The sequence below is a fragment of the Emydura macquarii genome, unplaced genomic scaffold (genome assembly GCF_026122565.2).
Source record: "Emydura macquarii macquarii isolate MOO-44397 ecotype Brisbane River unplaced genomic scaffold, CSIRO-AGI_Emac_v2 contig_1947, whole genome shotgun sequence".
Lineage (NCBI taxonomy): Eukaryota > Metazoa > Chordata > Testudines > Chelidae > Emydura > Emydura macquarii.
Window position 1 is genome coordinate 2028697 of NW_027132084.1, and position 12940 is coordinate 2041636.

The window sequence follows — 12940 nt, forward strand, 5'->3', positions numbered from 1 at the left end:
TACCTTTATTTCTTTGATTTGGTATCACTCCAACCAGACTCTTTTGATAATAAACCAGTTTTGCTTTCATTATAAATCACCAATGCTGTGTAAGTTCAGTAAAGTGTGTGCCTCTACTGAGCTGACAGGCTGGACTATTACACTGTCTCTGTGGAGGCTGTGAACCTAATTATTGCTCTGTGAGGGTCCAGGGAGAAGGATTGGGCCCTTCAGGAGGACAATTGGGGGACAAATTTGGGGCTGGAAGGGTACCTGCAAAAAGGGTCTGAAGGACTTTGAAACTTTCTGCGTGTGAAAATGGATGACTGCCTGGTAAGCTATGACCTGCATGGAAACTGCGTCTGTATTTTATGAGATATTTTCTCTGTAATGCTCTTGTTCGGAATAAATAGTACCTTGTTTTGTGAAGGCTGGCTGGTCACTGGCTAATGCTGTCATTGCCCCTGACAGACCAGGAGGGCAAGGGCTGAATTAAAGTCAGCCTGAATAAGGTGATCAGAGTGAAGTGAAGGAGGAATTGCAGCCTAAATTCCCAGTTTAGAGAGAGAGAGACAGGAACCCACCCTAGAAGTGCAGCTCAGCTGTGATGAGGTTAGCTGTCGTCTGGGCCAACAAAAGGTATAGGCTACAGCTGGAGTTAGCTGCTAACACAACCACTCTGTGCTGCGAATACAAATGCCCTGTGCAGTAATCCAATCATTCAGTGTAGCCCAAGTGTTATCTCACAATGTGGGCTCTCTCACTTGAGCGAGGCCAAATTGAGAGAAGCTAACAGGGGTGTAGATAAATGCTAGTTAAACTGCAGGGAAGACCTACTTTATGACTTGCCCTAGCTTATTCTTTGCTTCTCAGGTGACTGAATTCCCCTGTGATCAGAGACAAGGCAGCAGCATGCTTTCCTTGCAAAGAGAACACTGCAGGTGAGGAGTGTATGTTCTTTATCAGACAGTTCTAAGTATATCTTCCTCTAGCTTCCGAAAGACAGCAGTTGTTCCCTGTCTCTCTAAAATGGCGACTAGCAGTGACATCTCAGGGTGGCTTACTCCATAGTAAATTTCAGATCCCAGGCTTAATATCCACTTCCCATGATTCTCCCTTCCCCCTGCCTTCAGTTTGTTCTCACTAATCACGGGGGGGGGGAGTTGCTGGTAGTACTTATTTGGGGTGTGGGTGGACAATCAGCTGAATGTTAGCTCCCAGTGTGATGCTGTAGCTAAAAGGACTAATGCAAACTGTTGAGGAATAAATATGGGACTCTGGAGTAGGAGTAGAAAGGTTGTTTTCCTGTGTATTTGGCACTAGGGCAATCACTGCTGTAATACTGTGTCTATTTCTGGTGTCCAGAATTCAAGAAGGATGTTAGTGAATTGGAGAGGGTTCAGAGAGGAGCCATGAGAATGATTAAAGGATTAGAAAACTTACCTTACTGTGAAAGACTCTGGGAGTGACTTGGAATTTACCTACAACTACCTACCTGGGGAACAAAAATTTGATAATGGGCTTTTCAATGTCACAGAGAAAGGTATGACATGATCCAATGGCTGGAAGCTGAAGCTAGACAAATTGATCCAGGAAATAAGGCAAATGTTTAACAGTGAGGGTAATTAACCATTGGAACAACAATCCTGCTGGATTCTTCATCACTGGCAATTTTAAAATCAAGATTGGGTGTGTTTTCTAAAAGATGTGCTCTAAGAATTATTCTGGGTAAATTCTCTGGCCCATGTTGTACAGAAGGTCAGACCAGATGATCACAAAAATCCCTTCAGGCCTTGGAATCTATGAATTTTTCAGATGCTCAGTAAGAACAAAGAGAGCATGGGGGACTAGAACTGGCTGTTAACTCAGCTCTGAACTTGACTGCAGAGAATTGTTACAATAGGCTTTGCTTCATTCCCCTGCAGAAATACGTATATAATTCTTACCTGTATTCTCAGCCAGGCATTTAGAATTCAGGATTACGGACAAGGGAGCCAGGCATAAGACCCACACTCCTAGGCAGAGGGCAGGAATTTCTTGAGGGAACTTGCATCTGACCCCCATATCCTCCTGGAAAACCCAGCAAGGCCTACAAAACTACACTACTAGGTATGTACATGTGAGTGACTTTATTTTACTCTTTACCAGAATAAATCAATGATCCTCCACCAAATCCCTCTCCCCCAGACCTCTCACCCCAATGACACAGAATTTGATCTGTTCTGGGTAATTTCTGTTATACATTTCTGTGATGGTTTGGAGCTGCTCTATAATAACTTATGAATACTGCATGTGGCCTGGCTCTTGGGGTTTTTGCTGTATAACTATATTGAGGTTTGGAAAGATCAAATTTTTACTGTAAAAGTCAGTGAATGTCAATTTCACTGTGCAAACAAACTGATGAAAGAATATTTCCATCAACAATAATTGAAATTTACATATAGACAAAGTAAGAAAAATGCTGCTTGAGAATTAGAGTTAAAAAATCTAGTGATCTAGACTTCTGAATTAGGTATTTTACTAATGGACTAGCAAATGAATGGTAACAACAGGTAGGATTTGATTTAAGGACATTTACTTTGTATATTTTGATATGTGATGTTGACAATGGGTGTTTTGATGACTTATGAAGCTTTAACTTTTTGAATCTCAATGTCTACTGTTGTTAAAGAATTGTCTGACCCCTCCCCAATAGCTTCCCACAATTGTGACAATGTAAATCAATAAAAATAAAAAAAATGCTTAAAACCATCAATAACTGTCAAATGATTTAAAAAAAAAAGAAGCTGAATTCTGCCAAGCCTTACTATATCCTGGGAAAACAGGCAGTAAGGAAAAGAATGCCAAACACTTAAGTGTTGCCAAGGGACAATTCCAGAAATATTGGCTATGCTGATTTTTTGCCTCGATCTCCAGCTGAGCCTACAGAGCTGGTTTTGCCCAGAAGGGTCAAAGTCAGGAACAGAGAAGAGCGTAAGAACCCTGGGAGGATTAAAAGGGAGTCTGTAGGCTACTGGCATGAATCCCCAGGCTTAATGCCTCACCCAAAGACTGCTCAGGCCCTTCCTTCAGCAGGGAGTTTTAGTCTTTAAATATAAAACTCATCAAGTACCCCTTGGCTGTTTCCCTTACAAAAGCCAGCTGCAAGGGCCCCAGGCCCTTTTCCCTTGCTTCTCCCCTCTGCTCCAGAGCCAGCCACAGAAACTAACTCCTTTTCCATAGCTCCCCCTCAACTCTACTGCCCCAGCCTTTTCTGGGAATCACCTGGCCTTTCCCAGCTGAGTCAGATTCCTCCTCTCCCAGGGCCAAAGCCCTGTTCTGAAAAGGACTGTCTCCCCAGATCTCCTGGCCCTTCGAAGAGCAGACCGCACTTTTACAGACCCTCTCAAGAGAGAGGCAGTATTTGTGTGGGGGAACTGGGCTGAGACCCAGGACTCCATCTGGGGGCATCTGAAGAAGCTAAGTCTCGTTAGTTTACCACAATGGGATGGTTAGATTTTAGGTAAGGTAGGCATGTGTAGGACTTTTTCTTGCTTCAAAATCCTCTTTTTTTTCTGTCAGGTTTTGTTCCTACTGTGAAATAAACAATACTGTGGGTTTTCAGCAGGCTCTTGTGTCACTGAATACCACTGGTCACCGACTCCCAAAGGGGAGAACGGCAGGTGCCTGGACTCCGTTGGAGCTGCTGGGTAAGCATGGTCGATACACCCAGTACTGCAGCCCCAGACCTGATCTCAGAGTAGGAGAATGCGAATGCCCAAGGAGCCCTTGACTAGCCTCTGCAAGTGTGACATTGTCACTGGAATCTCCTAGTCTACTGGATTCAGTGGATTCTATTTTGCTTTTTTCACCTGCTTTATCTCTTGCATGTGGCTTCCCCCAGCTCAGCTCTGTCAACTCCTTAACTGTACAAGCTCTTTGGAAAACTAGGTGGAATTCCTCTTAGTCCAAAACGAAACAAAAGAAAAACAGTTTCAGATCATTGTTTCACAGCATAAAAATAGAGAAATTACATAAAAACATCAACTGCTCTTGTTGTAAATTTGCGATTGTTACACTCTTAGAATTCAGAGCAATAAACACACAGGAACTAATAACAGAGCAAGAGAAAGCAGGCTGATCCCTAAAACAGAGAGGCATAACTCACTGCACTTTACTCTGGGCTGGCTGCCTGCAGACTGATGGCTGCTGCTTCAGGCTTCCTTTGAGTCCCCTCTCCTGCGAGCAGGAGAAGCCCTGAGAATTTCAAGTGACAGATCACAATTTAACACAGTTTTCAGTACACCGCACCGATGGCATAACGAGCTTTTCTGAGAAGTATTGTTTGGGACACAACAGCACTTCCAGACTCTAACATCTTCTTGTTGATCATGATTTAGTGAGAGGGATGGTGGAAGCCGAGCACAAACACTGGACATTGCTTTGCGGCATGAGAGAAGGAAACACTGAATGTATGGATGCAAACCTGTCCATTTCAATAGCTGAAGAACAATCACTGTGAGATACATTTCATCATTGATCAGGCACAGCATGTTGTTGGAGAAGATTATTCTTCCAAATAGGGTTGTTTTTTTTTTTAATGTACTTCCTTCATAGGTTTATTATTTGCTAAAAAGGCAGATTGACTTCCAAATATTCTGGGCTATCTAAAAGCTCACCAGGGAGATTAAAAAACTACTGCTTGAGGTTATCCATGCACAAATCAACCATATGTCAGTCTTCTTCTGCTTGGTGCTGTGGTGGAGTATTTTAACTGGACGTCTTTATCGGATCTCCACTGACAGCTTGTCAAAGCATGCGAGGGGAAAGTCACATTTGCAAATGCACTTCTTACCTTTCTCTTCTCCTTTTCTCTCTTTTCCTGAAATTGCCTGCTATGAAGTGACTGCTCTTAAAGAAGGAGAGAGAGAAGTACAACGTGCTTCATGCAAACTGATGGCAGGACGTCTTTAAGGGCCAGCATTTTCATGGGTTGCCTCTGAAACTGTGCCCAAAAAATTGTGATCCCCCCACCCCCCCCAATGGACATCAAAATTGTCCCACTTAATCAGACCAATGGGCCATCTTCTCTGGCTGCATATCTGTAACAGTGGCTAGATACTCTAGAGGAAGGCATAAAACCTCTATAATGGACAAACTTTGTACTAGTGCATTGGGATTAATATTAGTCATTTTTATTCTAGATATTGTAACTATGGATGTTCATTTTATTACTCATATACTTGTCTAGTCATTTGAAAAAATCTGCTAAGCTCTTGGCCTTGACAATATCATGTGACAATAAGTTCCACAGGTTAAATATGTATTGTGATTTCTAAAAAGTGTTTGTGAGGAAAATTTGGTAGCAGCGTATATATCTAACTTTTATACAAGTAAAGGGCTTTCAAGCATAGAAAGATGGGGTTTGCATGGGCAAAGAGGTTCATGTGCAATTTTGCAATCATCTTTGGGGGATATTGTTCAGAATATAGTCCTGTCTCCATGGTCAATTACTTTAGCATGTTAGTTCACCAGTGGTCACACTGATTTTTAGTGGGTGCACTGTAACTGATTTTAATGGGACCACGCTTGTGGAGTAAGGTATTGCTCAACATTAACAAGAGTGTTAGGAACTGACCTTTAACAATAACTAGACATGGATTCTGATATTAGAAAAGATAAGAAATAAAATTTCAGTGCCAAGAAGAAATTTCCTCATGTACTGCATTTCAGTTGTTCCTGCAAGTTTCAGGCACTTGAGGAATGCCTGATGGCATCAAATGAAATTCTCCCTTCCTAGGAATCCGAGCGCAAATGCAAACCGTAAAGCATCAGCCATTGCTATAAGGGACGCACTACCAGCATTCTATAAGCACACACACGCACATTGCTTTGGATGGGCTATTTCAGCATGACAGAGAGAACCTCACACTTCTAGTTGGGCTTTACTCCCCTGTCCCTTATCTCCTACTGCAGAACGCAAGGAGGTGGATATTACACATTCCGGTTTCCAAACACAGACAAATTATCTGCCAGCACTCCGCTCCCTCACATCTTTTCGGCCATTGAGTGGTGCAAGATTGGACTGATCTCTTCATAGTCTCTCACTCTCACACACTGCAAATTGAGTTCAAATTATTTGAGGGAATCTAACACAGAGCAGTGCAAATTTCATGAATATCTAATTGGCCTACGGGTAGTTTTGAATGCTGTTTCTCCAGATACTGTCACTGATCTCGTTGTTTGTGGAGTAGTTATCAGAAAGTAGTTATCCATACAACAACACATGGAAATCAAATAACATAAATTTCTGTGTTAGCTAGAGTCAGTGGCAAGAATTACGCAGATTTGTTCATCCTGCGATATCTGTACGTGATTTTTCTCGGTGTACAGAGTTGTTTGCAATGTTGCTGTAGCTATGATGACAGAACAAGGAGCAATGGTCTCAAGTTGCAGTGGGGGAGGTCTAGGTTGGACATTAGGAAAAAAGGTGAAGCACTGGAATGGGTTACCTAGGGAGGTGGTGGAATCTCCATCTTTAGAGGTTTTTAAGCTGTGGCTTGACAAAACCCTCGCTGGGATTATTTAGCTGAGGTTAGTCCTGCTTTGCGCGGGGGGTTGGACTAGATGACCTCCTGAGGTCCCTTCCGATTCTATGATTCTATGTTGGTCCTAGGATATTAGATAGACGAGGTAGATGAGTGATATACTCTGTAGGGGAAAGACAAGCTTTCAAGAGCTATAAGGGACCTGAAGAAGAGCTCTGTGTAAGCTTGAAAGATTGTTTCTTTCCCCAACAGAAGTTGGTCCAATCAAAGATATTACCTCACCCACCTTGTCTCTCTATGTACATAGGCAATAACTGTTGCATTTTGGATAATGACTCTAAAGTGTCCGGAGGTGAATTAGGAACAAATCAGCTTTGTGTTGTCTAGCATCTTTCCCACTTTACAATCAGCGCTAGCTGAGGGTAGTGAGTCTGTAGCTACCCAGAAAATAAGGGGATATGTTGATGCTGCAGTTGTGGTGTGTGGATTGCAGCCTCTGTAGACATACCAGATCTAGTTTGGATCTAGCTGGCTTGAGTACTGGAGCAGCAAAGCCATGGCCGCATGTGCTTTTCTCCTGGGTTGCTAACCCACACTGCTGCGGCTTCACTGAGATGAACTCCAACTAACCAGAATAAAGCTAGCTCTGGTGGGTGAACCTGAGCTGCAATCACACCCCATGACTGCAGCGTAGACGTGCCCAGAGACAGCCTGCAGGGACTTCTGCCCTGCAGGTAAATTCTGTTGAGAGCCTGTAACCTGGGTCTGTCCGGGTACTAACTTACTTTGTAAACTCTTCCAGACAGGGACTGTCTTTTTGCTCTGTGTTTTGTACCAAGCCTCAACACTGGAATGTTGCTGCTGATGACATAGCACTCCTTCTGTACAGATAATAATAATACAGGACAGGGGGAATCCAGAGCTTCAGATAGCCAGCCTCCTTTCTTTCCTCTCTGCCTCTAAGTGCTCTCTGTTTGTACTAGCACTGTGGGGCTCTGCTCACATATAGGATACAAATAATCCTGTGATACAAATCTACGAGAATAAGTGGGTATTCTCACATGTCCCTGTCTTAGTGTTTAAAGGGTTAATTTCTGCTCTCAGATTTATGCACTCAGCTCTTGCTGGAAAACATTAGGGACCCTGCCTGCATGTGCAAGGACAAAATCTGGAAGATTTTTGAGCAGCTCTTGTCTATTTCATGTAGAGCAGAAGTATGGCTGACGTTGCCAATGCTACATAAAGATCAGTTGAAAGCCAGATAAACTGTGAATGGAAATCAGAAAGGTGACCGCATGAGATGGGCTAGATTAGTATATTTCATTTGCTAAAGAGAAAGCAGACTGGAAATTAAAATGTGTCACTTCACCTCATAAACTTATGCAACCAAATCCCAAGAGGAAAGAGAACTCGCAACTCCTTTTGGCTTCAGTGAGTCCTTCCCAGCACCTCTCAGGATTAAGCCCATTCACAAACAAAAGAAGCAACGTGAACCACTGTTGGAAATATTAAAAAATGGCTCTGATTTGAACTCCCGCTAACTAAGCTGCAAATCAAGTTAAAAAGGAACAAGATGTTTGGCAATAAACTGCCATTAGTAAAAAGGTGGCATAGGGAAGGGATTTTCTATTTGTTGATCTGAAATTTCAAGTATCAACACTTCTATCTTGAGAGATGATGAAATGCTGCTTGCTGGAAATGTTTCCATTGTACACAGGGACTGTAAATAGCGCAGTAATTGGCTTGCAGTCTGTAGGGGATGTGTTTGATTTAATTGAGAGCTTTTGTAGTCCTGTAGAGGGGTCTTGTTGTCTAGAGTTCAGGAAGGAGAATCAGCATTCCTGCCTCTACTTCTGGCTTCCCTGGAAGCCCGGAGAAAGGTACTTACGCTCATTTTACTCCATTATAAACTGGCTGTTGTAATATAATCAGCAGTCCACTCCATGACTGTGAAATCCAGAACGTAGGTAGGTCCCATGTGCTGTCAGTGGATAGCACAGGTAATGTTTCCTTAGTATGGGAACTACAGAGCCAGGGAGACCTCTAGGATCTGTCTGGGTCCTGCAGCCTCAGAAAAGACTCCCCTTATAGTCATCCCAACTTGTGACCATAGGAGCCCATCAGTGCCAGCTGGCAAAGGGTTCATTGTCCTGTAACCGCAATTCCTGTCAGACTGAACAAACTCACTACACCCAACACGCTGCTTTCATAGTATTTATCCAAAAAGAGTCGTGGGATGCGCCTAATAAAACCCTATGTAATACTTGTTGTTAGTGCTGTGAAGAGTTCCTAAGGCTGAGAAGTCGTTACTGCTGCCAGCGGTGCTGTTCTCATTAACTCATGTTCTCTCAGCAGACCTCGACGTTACTCATAAAGAAAGGCCACAGGCCTGGTTCAGTGGTGAAGACACTCAGGCCGGTTTATTGTCAACGATGCATGGTACTAGTGCCCTGGCTCATTGATTACAGGTACACTACATTATGTGTGCCTGCAACAATGATACCTACTCAGTCAGCACGCCAGGACGCTGTCTCCTCCGCAAGTACAAAGTTGCCCCTCCTGTGACTTCTCCTTTTATACATTGATAGAAACAAGTTAGGTATTACACTCCAGAAGTTGCTAGTTACCACCCTTCTCCTTGTACCTGTTAGTTGAAACAAAACATCTTTGTCCATTATCCTGTCATTCTGTCCTTATCTAACGAGGGGTCGCTGTGTTCTTGGATCATCTCTTAAGAATGGACCTAATTCCATAAATTTATCAAATTTTTTTAACCCAGTTATACTTTTGGCTTTTGCAACATCCACTGGCAATGAGTTCCACAAGTTGACTGCTTTGTTGTTTGAAGAAATACTTCCTTATGTATGTTTTAAACCTGCTGCCTATTAATTGTATTGGGTGACCCCTGATTTGTGTGTTTGTGAAGGGGTAAATAACACTCCCATATTCACTCTCTCCATCTCCTCCCATTTTGGTGAACAAACCAAGCCCCATGAATGACATTTTGCAAGCGTGTATATCTAGGTATGAACAAATATGGCAGAGAGCAACTGAAGTGGTCTGTTGAGTTTTTTAGAGGTTTGGCATACTCCGTAGCTTGGACTAGGTGGAAACAAATGAACCAGACATTTCTGGGAGGGGACAGGCTGACAAAGGGTCTGAGTCTTCAAATGGAGCCAACTGATTTTGGAAGCCCAACTCAGAGCTTTTCTTTTGCAGTCTGATCCATTGGTGAGCCCATGATAAGCATGGCTGTTCTGATTTGGATGGCTCTAAGGTGGTTGGGGCATGCCCAAGGACTCCAGCAGAGCCCATGTTCTATCCAAACCTCACTGAAATGAAGCCCAGCAGAGCACTTGTGATTAATATTTGGAACACCTGCTGCTACAGTTTACCGTGAGTCAGACTGTGCTGTTTCACTTCGGTGGTTCATGTGGGTGGAGCTTGGGAGAATACCACTACTTTTTTTTCCAGTTCCAGCTCTCATGCTGGAGCCCTTTCTGGCCCCAAACCGGTTTTAACTGTGGTTCTGCGTAGTTTTTAAATGTGAGTTTTATGGGCTCTGGGGACACTGAGTTTAATATTTTTCTTGTTGGCGGCAGCAGCAAGCTGTAGAAACCTGCAGTCAGCGGACTCCTCAAAATTAGCCCGGTGGTTCCTTGGGGGTGCAGACTTGCACCTGATCCTACATAATTAACACATGAATGCCAGTCATTCAGAATATTGGCTAGAATAATTAGTTTTAGGAGAAGAATAGCATTAAATCTGCTTCGCACATAGCCACACGAAATAGTTCAACCTAATGGTCAGGATGCAGAGCCAATAAGCAAGCATCACAAGTGCATCTTGTACCACTGTCCATACTATGGCCCAATATTCAGTCCATTTGTACCTGACCTTTACCATAGACAACCACCTCACAAAGTTCTCCCCAAGCTGGGAGAAAATCCCTAGGTACAACACGTGGTCCTAGTGCAACAGTATAGTGAGGACTAGTGTCACCCCATGTATCATTCAGTAAAGCATTGCAGAAAAAAGTATAGGGTCTTCTACTCAGTCTGTAAAATCAGTGGCTGCATTACTGTCTCAGGGTAATAGCAGGTTTGTCCTGTCTAGACTCAAAGTGGGCAGTTCCCAGTATTACAATATTTGGGTTTTTTTCCTTAAAACCCCAGCTCCTGGAGTCAGATGATTATGTGACACTCTGAGCTTTCATTTTTAAACAAAGGAAAGAAAATCTGAATCCTAAAAGCTCACACATTAGAAGGAAAAGGACCCAGTTTCTTTAACTCATGATTTTAAGCCAATTTTATGATTTTTCTGATGGTGAGGCTTTCTCCTGGTTTTCAAATTCCTGGAATTTGCAATATTGAGTCTGTTAATTAACACAGGGAGACATCATTTCTAGTCTCATGGCCAATACCTAGCGGGGGATAAAAATAGCACTGGATCAATCATGTTATTGGCATAGGAAATTCTTTCCATACATGAGGGCAGCATGGATGACTCATGGCTCTACAGGGGGGGAAGTGAGTTCTTCTTAATTCCCAGAAGCTGATGTGAATTTCTTAGACGCCTTGTGGAAAAGTGCTATATCAGAGCAAGGTATTATTATTATTATTACTGAGCGTCAAATCATCTCTTGTGAGATATGCCAGGCTACTAGGCCTTTCCAGAAGCCTGAGTGGGGGGGAAGAGTGACAAAATGGCTGCTCCTTGCCATACAAAACCAGTTGCCTTAGTAACCGAAACAGAATTCAGTTGTCGGACGCATGCTCAGGGCCGCTAATATTGGAGATTCCTATAGCAAGCTGAGCGGCAGAGTCACAACCTACTGCTCCTGGGAAAATATGGCAGAAAGAAGGGTTCTATCAATCAGAAGGGGTGTGGGGTGTGGGGTGTGATACAGCAATTGTAAATGTGATTTCCCCAAGAGTCTGTTTCTGAATGAACTAATATAACTAACTACATGTCTAATTCACTGAAGTTTCTTTTTCTGATGCTAGCAAAATGTACTTCTGTTCTGGTTTTTTTAGAAGCAAATACATCGACATGCATTCTCTGATGCCTGATTTTACCAGTACAGTGCTCTCTTGGGAGTTTTTATATACTTTCCCCACATAAATGCAATTAATCTGTAATTCATTACTTAATTCTAGTCCCTTTCGTAAATAAAGAAAGTGAAAACAGATGACGTTTGATCATGTTAGAGGAGGGTGAGTCATTTAAACAGCCAAGTGAAATAAGACATAATTAAGGCCAACATCTTTAGTTCATTTGTGTCCACTTCAGAGCTCTCCTGTAAGTTTTTAACGCTAGGAGTGCATGTGCTCTAGAATGACTATTGAAGTAGTTAACACCCTTTTAATAGCACTGTTTGTACTGACATCACACCCCTTTACAGAGCTGGCCTTTTTGTCTTTAAAATTTTTTTGTGCAGGTAAAATATTATGATAGAGTTTGAGTGATTCTTTTAAAGCCTATTTGCATGTTTGTCCTTGCAATTTGGAGTTGAGTAAACATTTGTGAGGGTAAATACATTAAAGAGTGTGAGACATTTAGATGCTGCAGTAATGAAGCACAAGGGGTTGATGGAAAATAAACACACGAAGTGCATATGTCCAACATGTAGATTTGCACCTGCCATTGCTATTTGCACAGATACATTTGGATTTCCTTCTGCACATGCACTGAAAATGTGGAGACTTTACTGTGGGCCCCTTGCAACAATGCTGGCCTCATGCATTAAAGATCTGCAGAGAAAAAAACCCCATGAGATTTTGATCTGTAGCAGACATTTCTTCCTCTCATTTGTCTGGGCCATTATTTTTTGGAGGAATCTCAGAACACCCCTGACTCTCTGTTTAGATTCTTACAGCTCCCCTAGCCCCATCGCTGTGGCATGAGAACACTTCACTTACACAAATGAATGTGTTTCTAGAACAATCAGGCAAGGCAGGGAAGTAGCATTTATCCCCCTTTTACAGAGGGAGTGAGAAATTAAATGACTTATTCAGAGGTCACACAGTCTGTGGAAGAGCTAGGAATTGAACCCATGTGGGTCCCCAACAACAAAACCGTTCTTTCTTAAATGTCTGAACCTGACTGTCTACCTGTAAGTAACGCATCCTCCTGTGGCTCTATATTGGGAAAAAACCAGACATCACATTTGCAAGCAGCTGGTGCTGTCTAAAATCCTGTGGAGTCTCTGAACTCGCCAGCTGTTTTGTGCATAACTAGATTCACCTGCACGGTGGTTGCTGCATCCCTGTTTGTTTTATTTGTAGTCTGCATGCTGCTATAAGCCTCCGATCTGCACAGCGACAGATTTACTGTGGAGACTGGCCTTTTGTACCTTCTCGTCTATCTCAATTACCAGTTGGACAGATAAAAGGATGCCAGTCTGTGCCGCAGCCCTACCATCAGCCATGCTT

General features: G+C 42.8%; 1 long non-coding RNA gene across 2 annotated transcripts in view; it reads left to right on the top strand.

The window, feature by feature from the left end:
- Positions 1-790: 790 nt before the first annotated feature.
- Positions 791-12940, top strand: part of LOC137159857 (uncharacterized) — a 47535-nt gene continuing 35385 nt past the window's right edge. For both annotated transcript variants that reach the window (XR_010921747.1, XR_010921748.1), the window contains exons 1-2: positions 791-920; positions 1938-2088. This is a non-coding gene — a long non-coding RNA (uncharacterized lncRNA). The remainder of the gene's footprint in view (positions 921-1937; positions 2089-12940) is intronic.